The sequence below is a fragment of the Triticum aestivum genome, chromosome 2B, assembly GCF_018294505.1.
Source record: "Triticum aestivum cultivar Chinese Spring chromosome 2B, IWGSC CS RefSeq v2.1, whole genome shotgun sequence".
Taxonomy (NCBI): Eukaryota; Viridiplantae; Streptophyta; class Magnoliopsida; order Poales; family Poaceae; genus Triticum; species Triticum aestivum.
This window is the reverse complement of record NC_057798.1, coordinates 678,917,803-678,933,773: the sequence shown is the minus strand read 5'-3', so window position 1 is coordinate 678,933,773 and position 15,971 is coordinate 678,917,803. Positions and strand designations below refer to the sequence as shown.

The 15,971-nt window shown below is 45.5% G+C and overlaps 1 pseudogene; it reads right to left on the bottom strand.

Annotated features, from left to right (window-relative positions):
• Window positions 1–2,784: 2,784 nt before the first annotated feature.
• On the bottom strand, window positions 2,785–11,567 carry LOC123039388 (pectinesterase/pectinesterase inhibitor PPE8B-like; annotated as a pseudogene).
• Between the last annotated feature and the right edge of the window lie 4,404 nt (window positions 11,568–15,971).

Sequence of the window (15,971 nt, the reverse complement as noted above, 5' to 3'; positions counted from 1 at the left end):
GTTCATAAACTCAAAAACGTTTTGTAATATTAACAATACTTCCCATTTTGCAAATTTGTTCCCAAATTCAAAAAATAATTTCATTTTCAAAAGTTGTTCACAGATTCAAAAAATGTTCATGTCTCCAAATTTGTTCACAAATTCAAAATATGTTCGCATGTTTAATTTTTGTTCACAAATTCAAAATATTTGGGAACTTTAAAAAAAATTCATGCTTTCACAATTTGTTCACATATTCTAACAAAGCTACAGTTTTCAAAATTTGTTTAGAAATTTTAAAAATGATCACCTTTTCAATTTTATTATTGTTTTTCAAAAAATATTTTCCATTTATGAAAAGTAGTTCATAATTTAAAAATATTCATGTCTTCAATTTTTTGGTTACTATTTATTTTTGGAGTGTTTTTAGTTCCCAAATAATTTTGTTTCGTAAAAATATTCATTTTAAAAAATCACACTTGAAATTTTAAAACAAGTTTTAATTTGCCGCGGATTATAGTTCATATATACCGAACAAAATTGTACGCACTAAAACTCAGTTACTACAATGGCTATGGGCTCGCTTCCCTGGCGGGAGGACTTGAATTTGATCCCTCACGCACAAGTTATATTTTATGGATTTTGGTGAATTGGTTTTATTTTTCGCCGCTGTCGGCATTTTTTTAAACTCGTGCTACAAATCTTTTAGAGTAGCGTGCTTGTCGCGGTGGCTAGCGGATCGCGCACATCTAGAGCAGGTCGCAGGTTTGATTCCTATTGATAGCATGCTCTTATTTTTATGATTTTTCATTCGCAAAGGATAACGAATGGGGCGGCCCAAGTGATCCGTCTCCTGTGCGAAACTGCGACTCCTTGCCGCAATAAGCGGCATATAGGAGGTCCCATGAATCGATGCAGCGAAATTACCGATCCCAGAAAAGTGTACTTATATGGTCCAAAAGAAGGAAAAGGGAAGCACATCCGAAGCAGGAGAAAGGCACAGAAAAATTGGCTGGAAGAAAACCGACCTAGAAAGCAGTACTCCCTCTGTCCGATGAAAATTGTACATATAGAAATTTTAGGAAAAATTATGAAATGGAGTAAAAAATGCATTTGAAAGATACAAGCCATCATCTCTCTCCTCTTTAAGAAGACCCAATGAGCTAACTGAATGTAGACATTAAAACGACCATGTGTAGAATGTCATTGGTCATCAACTCGACTGTCCTCAAGCAGATCAACCGCCTCCTCCGCTGCTTCCTCTGGCACGGCCGCAAGGACGCAAGCAGCGGTCACTGCCTCGTCAATTGGCGCCACGTCTGTCGTCCCATCGCCCTGGGTGGCCTTGGCCTGCCGGACTTCCACCTTGCGGGCGTCGCCCTGCGCACCCGGTGGCTATGGCTGCAAAAGACGGACCCATCGCGCCCATGGCAGCATCTGCACATCCCCCACTCCTCTGAGGTTCACGCTATCTTCCGGGCCTCTACTCGCTGGCACATTGGCGACGGGCGCAGCTGCAAGTTCTGGGAGGATCACTGGCTCGATGGCCAGTCCATCTCCGACATCGCGCCGCTGGTCCACGCCAGGGTCTCCAAGCGGCGCCGCAAGTCTCTTTCCGTGCGCGATGGGTTGCATGAGCGCGCCTGAATTGCGGACATCCATGGGGTGCTGGGCATCGAGATGGCCATGCAGTACGTCTCCCTCTGGCGCCGCCTGCGCCTTGTGACGCTCTCCGACGAGCCAGACGGGCTCTCCTGGCGCTGGACCAGCTCCGGCTCCGACTCCGTGAGCTCCTGCTACCAAGCTCTGTTCTTTGGATCCATCGAAGACCCGCACTGGCGTCTCACCTGGCGTACCTGGGCTCCGCTGCGCATCAAACTATTCATTTGGCTTGCCCTGCTCGGCCGCTGCTGGGCGGCAGATCGCCTCGCGCGCCACGACCTGCCACACGAGCCTCTATGCCTGCTCTGCGATCAAGAGCCCGAGACCATGCAGCATTTGCTCGCGGGCTGCTCCTTCTCCCGCCAGGTTTGGCACGAGGTACTCTCCTGGTGTCGATCCACCGCCACGATCCCGAGCCACGACGACGCGTTTGCCGACTGGCTCGCCTCTGCCGTTGCCGACTCTCCGCGTTGTCTTCGACGCGGGCTCGCCTCCATCGCCATCCTCACTGCCTGGTGGCTCTGGAAGCACCACAACGGCTGCACCTTCGACGGCAATCGCCCCTCCGTTTGCCGCGCTGTCAACGCGATCAGAGATGAGGCAAGACTATGGGCACGCGCGGGCGCCACGCACTTGGCGCGGATCATCCCGGAGACGTAGCCTTCGGCTAGCAATGGTGGCCGATGCACCACCTATACTTGCGTCCAGGCTACCCTACCATGCCGTCCCTGTGCACATGTTGGCTAGCCTCACCCCTTGTAATATTTGACAAACCTGTATAAACTCTTTCTAACTATCAATGCAATGATACACAAGCCTTTTGCGTATTCGCGAAAAAAAAATGTTCTTGATCTTAATTATTGTGTGATGCGAGAAAAGCATTATTTTTCCTTTAAAGTGCATTGAGAAGATAGAAATACACTCTTTTGTGAGAAAATTTTAAAGCCAAACGTACACTCTTCGACGGAGGGAGTACGCGGCAACTATTGAGGCACGAGATCAAACCCCACTAAACAGTCGTGTAATCAACACGAAGAGTCAAAGCAGTAGGGAAAGTCAAAGCGGTGGAGTAATTTGTGGCAAACGAAGGGAACAAAACACCCCATCACACGTGTCACTTCTACAACGACCGTAGAAAAAGGTTTAGAAAACCCAGAAAAAATAGATCGCTTCTGGGCCTAGAGTCTTGTTAGCCTCCATCACACGCATCATTTCTACAGCAACCGTAAGAAAATGTTCAGAAAACCAGAAAAATAGATTGCTTCCAAGCCTAGAGTCTTGTTATATGACGGGTAACTACTACTCGTCGCACCTCGGGTTCCTCTTATGGTAGACAGACTCATCAACTCATCGATCAAAGACGCGAGCAGTCCAGACATGAACCTGACGCCCATGGCCGGCAGCCAGATGTTGCGGTCGATGAGCTGCGCCACGAAGAAATTACTGGCCTCGGCCTAGGTCATATTCATGTTGTAGCCCGGCAACCTCAACTTGCCGCCGGCGCTGACGCTAGGGCCCGTGTTTATGTATTCCCCGTAGTAGAGTGTGCCGAGCGTGGTTGGTTCTCGTCCCACTTGAGCCACCAGGGTTGGCACATAGGCCGAGCAAAAGTGGCGACTCCTCCAGGCCCCAAGAGTGAAGGACCCCGATATAAATTAAACTAGTAAACACTATATAATTATACATTACATCTGAAAGATTGTTAAATGCATAAAATAGATTCTTAATTCGAAGGAGCACAAATACACAACACATACTAATAGTTAGTTTATACCATTCAGAGGCAAACCAATCTGAGTAGCGAAGTTGAGTTTAAATATGTTAGTTTTCCTTTATGATGAATGTCTTAGTATCATAATGGAATTTATGAAAACAAGATTGGAATGTTTAAACCAGTGCACAATTTTCATTTGAGAAACTGGTAGAAAATCTCATTTGCATCAAATCAAGTCAAGTGAATCTAGATGAGCATGTCAGATAGTCAAATCTTGTGCAAAATCAATCAACACATTTGGTTCTTCGATGATTCTATTACTGAACCCAATTTGTATGTCACATTTGTTATACTCTAAAAGTTTCTATGAATATGGTTGCCTAATATATACTAGAAACCACTGTTAAAATATTTGTTTGTATGTATGATTTAGAAATATCTACCATGTTATTCACTACTATTAAAAGATATATGAACAAACACATATATATGCAAATATATGTCTATACACTATATAGCTATGCAGTGTTAGAAAATTAATTTGAAGCACTTTTTTAACAAGAAAAAGATTTCGTAAATCATAAAATTTAAATTTTCTCGAACCAATATTTTCATTCATATACATTACAATTGTGTAATAATCAATATATTATTTGAAAACATTATTATGTGACTGAATAGTAAAAAATGTATTAATTAAAAATATAATATGGTGTACTTAGTTTACAATATGTATAAAAGTTCAGTACAAAAAATAATTATTTTACATTGCCTCGGGCCGCAAAATGGTTTGGACCGACTCTGTGAGACACCCCTCGGGCCGCACCACGATGCCAATATAGCATTGCACGAACACCACTTGCGAGTATGCCTTCCACAGCCGGCCCGGGAAGGTTTGCGTGGCGGCGGCTTTGTTGGTCTGGTTGGCCTGCGCGCGTAGGAGACCATCGTGCGTGGAGATGTTGCAGAACTGAAAGTCGAACCCGCTGTTCATGGAGCCGTTGACGCGGCCCTGTGACATGACAGTGTTCTTCTAGCCCGGGAGCGGGGCGCGAGCCAGGAGAAGGCAGTTCTGGAAGACCGCGGTGGCACCGAAGACGAAGTCGACGGTTTCGGCGGCACGATAGTCGCGGTAGAACTAGTGGAGCGTGTGTGGGTACAACATGTCATGGTGGCCCTCGAAGGTGCAGCGGTAGAAGAGGGAGAGGTCCGAGTCGCTCCGTAGTGTTGGAAATATGCACTAGAGGCAATAATATTTGTATTATTATATTTTCATATTCATAATTATAGAGTTCATATTCTATGCTATAACTGTTATGATCCTGGAACATGTGATTCAGTGGAAAACTCATATGCACGTGTGGAATGATAAACAGTTAAATAAAAAGGTTCCTAGTCTTGCCTCGAGACTAACTCAAGTGTTCTTGGTGATCATGTTTTCCGGATCTTAGTATGTCGTTATGTGTAACAATAGTCCTAAAACAATATTAAGATTATGATGTTAGAAGAACGGTCATATTGAATCGACCCAATGTTGTTTGTTATGAATTGAGTTAATATCGTCTTTATTCAATTGTAATAACACAGAGTGTTAACGTGTGATATTGCTCCTTAGACTATGAGAGTATAGTGGTCATTTCTTACCGCACAGTGGGCTTTGGGGTTGCTCAAACGTCACCTCTAACACGGTGATCATAACAACAACTTACGGGTTCATCAGAAAGTTTGACAAGTGGCCAGATAGCTCAAGAGTGGGATTTGCTCCTCCGACGATGGAGAGATATTCTTAGGGGCCTCTCGGTGTAAAGGCATCAATCATAGTCTAGCCAGTCACAGGGATGCGGAAACAATAACAAGAAAGAGGAACAAAACCGGTAACTAGGATTTTGGTATAATAAGCATAGTGATGACTTAGGAGGATACCGATGCAGCCCAGATTTTGTAAAGTATCGCGAAGCAAAGCGAACATCACATGATAACCAAAGGTTCACTCGAATATCATTCGTGTACTCACAGGGATCCATATGGACGTCCATGGTCCCGCTATCGGTCATTGAACGGTTTCGTCCATGTCTGTGAGTTATCGAACCTACGGGGTCACAAGCTTAAGGCAATCAATCTGCTGAGTCTTAGTAGGACGAGAATAATGATAAAATATTTGTGGAATTATTTCATGAATATTCAGAATAGTTCCAAGAGGATCCGGAAGTGTTTCGGGGTCATCGGAAGGGTTTCGATGGATATCGGGTAATACGGGGTATTACCGATATGTTATATATAAGTGGAATTTTTTTTGGAGATGTTTATAAAATGGTCTAGATCTATTTAGAATATTATATATTTAATTTAAATTTCAACGAGCCTTAAAAGGCCAAGAGGTGGAGGGAATTATGGGCTACGAAGGCCCATAAGGAAGTGGCGCGCCCCTTGCCATATTGCGCGGGAGGGGGGGCGAATTGGACCTCCCCTTTGGTCGGCACCCCAAGGAGGGACTTTCTCTCCTTGGTGGCTGCCCCCTCCTCCTCCTCCAACCTATATATACTAGGTTTTTTTGCTCTATTGTATACACTAGTTCTTCTTGTTCTAGTTCTAGTTGGTCCTTGTTGACTAATTAGAGCTAGGCTAATCCTTTTGTTCTCATAATTAGAAGTCATGTATGGTTCTAATCTCCTCCTTCTAATTCTCTAGCGACGATTAGCTCTGGACGCCGAAGCGTTGCCCGATCATGAAGGTTGCATGCTTGCAACCAATTAGAGAGGTCATGCTTTCAGTCTTCGGTTCCAAGGACTGTTTGTAGGCGGTACGAGGGATCGTTCATGGACGGTTTGAGAGACACCAAGTAGGAACTAAACCGACACATTTTTCTTTCACTGCAACTCAGTGATGGTAACGACTGTGATCCCAACCTGTTATGCATCTTCATATTGATCTTGGTTGGTCATAGGCGCGATTTTTGTTTTGTTTCTACTATATTTCCCTACAGTGGCATCATGAGAAGTTATATGAGTAGGTGCAGGTTGCGGTATAGATTACATGTGAGTGTGAGGGTTGATGTTCTTTCTATGCTTTCCTTGAGTGTTTCTTCGGTTCAATTCATCGACGCCATATTGTCACTGTTTACAAGGTTGTGACAATCGATTGGCTCTGCTTGTTGACGATCTGCCAGTTCCTTGGGCTTCACCATAGTTGAGAATAGTGAACCGTCGTGTACACAAGAGGATGCTAAAGATGGATGATCTTCTAGTGGGTCATGCCTGTTGGACAAAGTTTAGTGTGGGGCTAGAGATTTTAATTAAGTCTCTTGTTTCACACACCCGAAACTTAATCTAGCATCAAGAATTATCGCCTAAATTGTGGACGTAGGTAGCTAGTATTACTTCTTAAAATTGGTTAACCGCGTAACTAAAATTTTGCTAAAACCTATTAGAGACGTCTAACTTGGTCGACAGGCCGGCCGAGTGCTCGACCTGTCTCGCTGGCTCGCCCGCTCGCGCAACGTACCCATGTGCAGAGTTGGGGCCACCAACAGTCCAAGTCCTTTTTTTCATCTTTATCTCTTCACGCTCTCCACCACAACTACTCATTTTTACGCGGCAGCCTCCTCACATATCGTCTTCTACCTCATCTGTTTCTCCACCTTCCTCTGGCCTATGAGCTTGAAGCCTCTAGCGGCTGAGTTGCGACGAGCTTCTCCGGCGCATCCAGTGAGTTCTGGTGCTACCACTGCCTGCAACGATGGAGCCTTGCTTCGGTAGACCCCCCCCCCCTCACAAATCGTATAAGGGCAGTATGGTCATTTGACCATAATGCATGAGATAGGATTTGAACTCCCAACCTCTTAGTTTAATTCCACACAGTCTAACCAACTAGGACAGCTAAGTTGTTGTCCCTAGGTACTCCTTTTATTCTTCTTCTTGTTCACCTTCTCGGTCGTTTTTTGTTTTGTTTGGCCATTTTATTCTTCGGTTTTATTTATATTTTATCTTTCTTTGTAAAACACGTTCTCGTCCTCCTGTTAACAAAACGAGTCGCGCGTGTGACGTTAAACACATACAATTAACGCAAACTAAATATATTAAATATAAAAGGTGAGCATGTTACAGTCCGCATGCATAAGATGGATGGATGATTCATTCTGCATTATGTGTACGCATGACGTACGGGTTCTCGTCGCATGAGTCACTATGTCCGTCCTCAGAAAAATATATTAAATGAAAAACAAAAAATGAGTCGCGTTCCAAGGAACAAACGAAACGATGCCGACTGGTCTGTGTGTGGTTTCAATGTAGATTTTACTAATTTTAATGCTTCTGTTATTTGCAATTTCCGTCGTTATCAATAAACATGAGCATTCTCCTATATCCTAAGCATTTCTTGAAATTTGTCAACTATTTTAGAATTTTAAATTGTGTATGAAAATTTTATAAACTTGAACACTTTTTCTAAAATTGTTAACAAATTCACAGCAACTGATGTTGAACACAAATTGTTATCAATCCACATGCTGGCAAAATTTGATGTCATTTCGTGCATGACAATAAATACATCATGTTCAATCAAGACCGTTCGGGTCTGCCAATAGGGCAAGTTTCGAAGCACTTTTTTTACCTCCACCAAACATACCCAATATTTTTCCACACAACGGCAACATCATGGAAAACACGCATGCCAGTGTTCGCTGGTTTCCGACATTTCATGCATTTTCTTGGGTTTCCGAGCGAAAAAACCTTAAACATAGGCCGGACATGATGCAACGTGCGTTTGGTGTCCGAATTTGTTTCAAATGGCAAGAGGCTGTTTGGTTTGTGTCCTGAAGCAAATTTGCCTGGCCTAACACTTCCCTGAGATCTGCCTGTACTCTGTTTGGTTCGTGCATGAATAACCTGAAGCTAGCCTGGCGTGGGAATCCAAAGACATTGTTAGCCTATTGGGAATATGTGAGCGCCATTAGCCTGGCTCAGGCGACCGAGAAATGACGCCTGGGACGTGCCTGAGGCTACTAATCATGCATTGCAGAACAAAATGACAACTAGTACGATGATGTGACTTATCTAACCCACCACCAGGCCTGGACACGAACCAAACAGGGCCTCCCTGACTAGGCACGAAACTGCAATATCCCAGGCGCTCAAATTATTCAGGCATGTTCGCTAAGACGGCAACCAAATAGCTCCCAAGTCTCGAAGCACTTTTTTCACCACCACCAAACCGATCCAATTTTTTTTCACACAACAGAAACATAATGGAAAAACATGCATGCCAAGTTTCGTTGGTTTCCGACAATTCAGGCATTTTCTACGATTTTCTCAGTGAGAAAACCCTAAAACACAGGCGAACGTGACACAACGTGCAGTCGGTGTCAGATTTCATTCAAATTTTGCGTGGGGCGCTGCCAAGGGCATGCCCACATGCTGGCAAAATTTGGTGTCATTTTGTGCATGGCAACAAATTAAATATACCATGTTCAATCGGGACCGTTCGGGTCTGCCGGTAGGGCAATTCTCGAAGCATATTTTTTTGCCTCCACCAAACGTACGCAAATTTTTTCCACACAATGGCCAGCATTCATGCCAAGTTTCGTTTATTTCTAGCATTCTATGCATTTTCTACGGTTTTCCTGGTGAAAAATCCCTAAAACATAGGGCGGTAATGATGCAACGTGCGTTCAGTGTCCAAATTCGTTCAATTTTTATGTGGGGGGATGCCATGGGCATTCCCCCATATGCTCGCAAAATTTGGTGTCATTTCGTGCATGACAACAAATACACCATGTTCAACCGAGGCATTGGGGTCTACCGGTAGGACAAGTCTCGAAGCACGTTTTTTCATCTTCACCATACGTACCCAAATTGTGTTCCACACAATGGCCAACATGCATGCCAAGTTTCGTTCATTTTCGACATTCCATGCATTTTTTATGATTTTCTCGATGAAAAACCATAAAACAGAGGGCGATCCTATTGCAACGTGCTCGGTGTTAAAATTTGTTCATCTTTGTGCGGGAGTGGAGCTGCTCCGGTGTTGCGCCAAGCCCCAATGTCGCCTATCCGTTGGTGGTCATGTGCCAATCCTTCAGTAGCAACGCCAACGATGAAGCGAGCAACCTGAAGTGGCTCAACTCCGCCTGCGGCCACGAGAGTCAACGGCCAAGATCGACTGTCGCTGCTGCCGGATCCGGAGCTCACCATGGAGAAGATAAGGGGTGACGTTCGACGGTTGGCGGCCCCCGGCTTTTTATAGACGGGGGCTGCGACGGGAGGAGGTTGGAAGGCGCCACATCAGTGTGTATGCGGGGCCAGGCGACGCGACGCGACGCGGTGACTTAATGACGGGGCGGGCGAGTCGGCATATCCGGCAGCGGAAGTGGCGCGGCAGGCGAGGCATCAGCGGGCCAAGGATGCAGCCGCGATTGTCGTCCGGTTGCGTTGAACCGTTACATATGCTCGCAACACAAATATGAGGGCCCCGGTGCAGACGTAAATCAAAAATAAATCATGGCTGCCCCACGATAAAAAAAGGAACAAAACACGTAGAGTGTCTCGTTACCTGCATGCCGGCCGTAGTGGCTAGCTCACATTTGCTAATGCGAGCTGAGCAAGTGGTTGCTGGTTCTCCTCTGCAGGAGCCGTTTTTTTGACTTTTTCAAAAACAAATCGAGGCCGGCGCTCGCGTAAAAGAACAAATCGCACCATCCATCCCGGATGAAAAAAAAAACGCCTCACACTGTGGACGTAAAAACACATATATATAGTGCGCATGCGGGCGGGTCACTTTTACAAATACGACCATCATGCCCTTACTAATGAAGGGGTATCAGATAATCTAAGCCGTTCATGTATTTAAGGGGTTCTACCGAAGCAGAAGTGGATGTTGGATCCAACACAACGGCCAGCTGCAAACCGGTTGCGTCAGGTGATGGAACCAGCGATCTCTGGTGCTGCTACCGGCTTGTCGGATGCTAGAAATAGCACGACGGCAAACTGCAACTGGCGGCAGTGCTGCTACAAGCGTTGGGGCGCACAACTACAAGGAACGAGACGGAATGCTACTAGTGACGAGGTGAAATGTTAGAACCAGCATTGAGGAATGCTACGACTGGCGTAATTTTTACTGGAACCAAAGAAAGTAGAGGCTTCAACCAACATGCATCGACACTTCAACCAGTACTTGAAAAATGCTATGACCGGCAACGACAAAAGTTACAACTGGGCTTTGAAAAAAGTGACAAGTAGATACGGGTAGCTGGAGGATGGCCACAGCGCAGCCGCAAAAGGCTGCAACCGGCAGCGAGAAAGCACAATCGGCTTCTGATAAAACTTCAAACAGAGAATGACTAGCTAACAATGGCGAGCGGCGACGACGGAGCTACGTGGCGGTGCACTGGGTACTGCGAAGGGCGTGCGGCGAGCTATGATGGCGACTGGTGGCGATGCTGGAACCCGCACATGATGGTGCTGCAACCCGGGGATGGAAGACACGTCGAGCTGCAAAGGCATGCAGATGGATGGATTTCTTTTCTACAGGCTCAGCGGAGCTGCATTCGGTGAGCTACGACGGCGAGCCGGCGAGTGGCGCCATGGAGCTTCAAGCGCAATGCCGCGAGTGCGAGCAAGCATCGGGATGAAGAAGAGGACGTGCGTAGAGGACGCAACTAGCCAAATCATGCGGTCATGAATGTGTACATGGTGCGGCTGCGCGGCGTCCGGTCTAAATTTGGGCCGGCGCACCGGCGCGATGGAAAGCCCAGTTATTCCCACTAAATATAGTTAGGTCAAGTGGGCTAAAGGTGGGACGCCCATGTGGTGTCCCACTTGCAGTTTGAGTCGGCAGGGATAGCTCTGGAGCTGGCAGCGCGTGTGCTGTTCGTGGTGGGTGATCGCTGCAGCGAGGTATTACCATCTCTGTCATCGGTGTCGACGCGTGATTTTTTGCTGCCCTCCATCTTGATGATTCACTGCTTGATTCTAGGCTATTCGGCCTCATCACCTCCACCTTGTCCCTGAGAGAGCAACACGACGACGAAGAGGTCGAGATGAAATGGGCAGCCATCGAGCGGCTGCCCACCTGGGACAGGCTCCATACCTCGCCCCCTCTCCACGCCAGCGCCAATGCCGACGGCGCTCGTCCGCTGGAGCCGGTCGACGCAGGCCGACCGGCGGACTGGCAGGAGCAGGTTACGCCTGCTTCGCCGCCAGCGCCACTGGATGGACATGCGTGTGGCAACCGATGGTGGAGGTCTTGTGGCGGAACCTGCGCGTCGATGCCGAGTGCCAGGTCGTCGATGGCAAGCCGCTCCTCAACTCCGCCATCTCCAAGCTCTCGGTAAGTAATTTTGTTCTCTTCTGTACTACCACTCACCTCACCACCTGTGCGCTCAAATGCCTCCATTGCCATCTGCAACTGCTCACCACCATGATGGGCTTCAACCATATAACAAAGAAAGGATGAAGGATCCACATCCTCAAAGATGTCACCGGCATCCTCAAACCATCCTGATGAGTTTCCTTCCTTCTAGAGTGAGGTAAAAGCATCACAGGTCCTAGAACTTGTCTAGCATGTGATTATTTAGCCCTAGAACTTGCAAAATTGAACTCTTTAGTCCTAGTACTATATATCCATGTACTTGCTGATGGCATTCCCTCTTTCCTTACTTCCTTCCTTCCTCATCATCACTATGTGTGCACATGCAGGATGACCCTTCTCCTTGGACCCCCAGGCTGTGGCAAAACCACCCTTTTGCTAGCACTTGCTGGAAAGCTAACAAAAACCTAAGGTATCCCCGTACCCATCATCTAATGTTATTCATCTTTTTCCACCACCGCATGTACTTGGTCATTCATATAATGGTCTGAAATTGCACACTAAAAAAAAATATACTGTATGCAGTGTATTTCAATACTACTGTGCTTACTTTACTAACATACCATGTATGTATGTGTGCGTGCGTAGGTAACACGAGAACTTGACTACAATGGTGTCAAGTTGCAAAATTTTGTTCCAGAAAAGACAACATCTTACATTGTTCAGTATGATCTTCATATCCCTGAGATGACTGTCACGGAGGCGCTCGACTTCTCTGCAAGATTCCAGGGTGTTGGCAGAAGAGCAGGTGATTTTTCTTTTCTGGGGACTTGGATAACTAAAAGTTTTCCAGGGACAATGGGCAACTAACTAATTGAAGCAAATGCCCCAAAGTCATTAAGACCTTGATTTTAGGATATTAATTATCCACTCTATCTACTAAACCAAGTGCTCTCAATTTATTGTGCAGAATAGAAATCATGAAGGAAGTCATTAGATGCTTCGAGTTCGGCTGCTCCTCCTTTGCCGGTCTTTGCCCGGCGACATATGTGTTTTTGGCCTTTCCTTCTATGGTGATTCACATTGGGTTGGGTCAGTGTTGCTGTGTTGCCGTTGCATTACCCGCGGGCTTTTGTTATGGTAGGATTGTTCTTCTTGGGATACGATGGTGGTTGTGGATCTTGTGTTCCTGATTCTCTCGGTCGGTTTGTTTTGCCTGCAGTGTTGTGGCTAGGTGGCGAGGAACAGAGAACCAAACGGGCAGACCATGCGGGAGTGAAGATGATGACCTTTGCTGACCTGCTTACGCCCCAACTGGCATCTCCTTAGTTATCTTTCTCAGTTCCAGTAACCTGCTATCATTTACTTTCCGCCTACGCTTGACTTGCTGAATCCTATTCACTGATTAATGGAATCGGGCGGGCGCTCTGTTTATCTAAAAAATATAGAACCACACTATAGTGTCTAAAATGTTTCCGACAATGAAGAAATTATCATTAAGAACTATTTCTTTGAGCGATGATTAATATCTGCTGCTGCTAGGCTTAGTTTGGTTGTATGTTTTGCTTACCTAAACCACACAATTGTATTTGTTTCCTGCAATTTTAATTCCTAATTATGTATCATGACAAATCAGCATGCCAAGCAAAAAAGTGGCTCAACTTAGCCACTAAGACATATAACTTTGAGAGATCTATAACTTCAGTGCAAACTCCCTTCTGTGTACCTACAAAAGAAAGTGCGGACGAAACTACTTTTGAGCAGAAAGGTGAATTTATATTGGACATGCTCTAATTATTTTAAGCTTTGTGGTGTTGGGAAGGAAATGTAGTAAAGAGGGAATATATCCTTTCCCTGCACCAGCATAGGATAAAAGTGTGCCAGATTTGTGGCATAAGGTAGTGACGAATAGTGAAATCCTCGCTGGGGAGGTAAGATCTTCATTTTTGTGAAAGAATCTCCTCTTCTAACCGCTTTATCAACTCATATTTAGATCCATCTGGATCAAGTAATTTTACATATGGTTTTCTTAGTCAAGCTGATAAGATAGGCTATGTGGAATTGTGGATGGAAGGTTGAAAAATTGTTTGCTTGTGCCATGAAGAAGTGTTATGTCACATGATAACTAGATAATTTCTACCTCACCTGTCAATCAATATGCAAGTTTTCTACAAGAATGAGATGACACTTGAAGTACAAGCTATGAAATCTGCTAAGTTGAGATATCAGATACCTACGTTAATAAATTAGGAGATCCTAACTAGCTAATTCATAAATCACCATTCACCGGGCTTATGACATTGAAGGCCTCCCTGTAGATTATTATATTGAAGTTAGTTTTTCATTTGGTAAAGTTTGTTTGTGGATGCATATGCATCGTCCAGATGCAGAGGCCGGGGGTCCTCCTCCTTTAAAAAAAAATAAAAAATTGGTGAACATTGCATTTGCAGCGACTTGCAACATTGACACTGATGATAACTAATGAGTTGTACAAAGCATTTTGCAATTGTCTATCAGTACAACTTCAGGATGATGGCTTCCCAGTAATTCTGAAACTAAATAACTAGGAGCAGGACTGTAGGAAATATACCAGCATTGTGTAGGTTAGATTAGAAAAGTGAAATAGATTCTCTTAGTACTTACTGTCCATTCCTTTTGAATATGAGTTACCAACATGACTTCTTTTTTGCCCGCACATCCTTTAATTCACTAAGTTCCCTCGGATTGGAGCGCTCCCAGGGTCGATTACATCGATTGATTTCCGTGGTTTATCTCGACTTTGACCAGGTTGTCCGCTGGGTGGGTCCTTTTGATCAGCAGTTTTTTTAGCAACCGATAGGAGTGCTGCCTTATCATTAAGAAATGGTAAATATGTACATGTTGACATGTTTTTGGAAAGAACGGTTACATTGCCGGAAACCCCACAAATCACACCCTAACCCCACATGCGAATTACTCCTGGTTGTGGAATACTCTTGGTCGAAAAGCTAATTCCCTCTGCCTGATGTCCTCGAAGGTGAGATGAACCACCTCGATGTACGCGTGCCGTTGAAGATGCGGCGGTTTTGTCCCTTCCAGGCATTCCACATGATGTAGATTAGGTAGCCGCTGAGGCGCCTCCTTTGACCATCATCCAAATGCCGCACACATCCCTCCCACCATGCGTCGGCCGAGGGTGAGTTGGATGCCATTACCGAGTGAAAATCTCATGGCGGACCAGCAGTCGGATTACCGAAGTGAATGGGCAGTCCAGACATTGGTGGAGGTAGTCTCCGGGGCCCTAAGGGCATGTACAATGGTTGATAAGATAATTTTATCTTAAGTCTTGCATGTAATTTAGATATGACAAGAGAAAATGTCTACAATGGGTCATCTCTTAGCCTTATCTTCAGTAACTAGGAATTCCTAAAAACATGGTGAGACAAATTGTGCTAAGAGATCATATCTTGTCTTCTCTTAAATAAGAGAAGACAAGTCTTTTCTTATGAGTTCTCTCTCCTTCACCTTATCATTTATCCTACATGGCACATCTAAGATAGCATCATTGTACATGTCCTAAGGCAGAGCTGACACACGGGGTCGTGCGGAAACCTCGCACCGCCAGGCGGTCGGCCGTGAGGATCTTGTTGTGAAGGACGATCCAAGAGAAAAGTCTGCACTTTGTCTCAGCATTGCTCGCCAGATCTTGTCAGTCAAGAATGGCAACGTGTAGGCGGAACTAGCCGAATATTCGCCGCTGCTCAGGCCTGCATAATCTAGCCACCGTGGTCAGCAGTGTGGGCGTGCGGGTCGGGGTGTCGTTGGAATGTTGGGCCCAAGCCTTGCGGCGTGGCGGCCGGGAGCCGTGTCGACTGTCGAGCAGCCATGTTTGCCCGGCGTGGCAGGCTTGGAGTTGTGCACGTAACCCTTTGTACTTTGGGCATTTCTCCTCGACCAGCTGGCAGACGCTGAGGCCTTCCCGGCCAAAGACGACGTTGACCCCAGCAACATCCATGTCTCTGTGAGCGTAGTGCTTCCCTTATCACGTGATCAGACGACGGCATGCTTCCTCTTAGGCTCTTATTATCAAATGCTTCAAGCCTTCAATTACTAAGGCTCTCCTCTTTTATTCTGAGTGTGGACAATTTCATGCATTGAGGTGATCTTAGCTCTCCACTCCTAATCTTGGTTTGGACATTTTCGTACACACAGGCGATTTTACTTCTCGATGTTACCAATCTTTATGTGATCTCTATCCATTGAGCAATGGAGTAGTTGAAAATAATGGTGCCTAATTGCCTAAGCTGCATCCATTGAGTTCTGAACGAGGCATGCT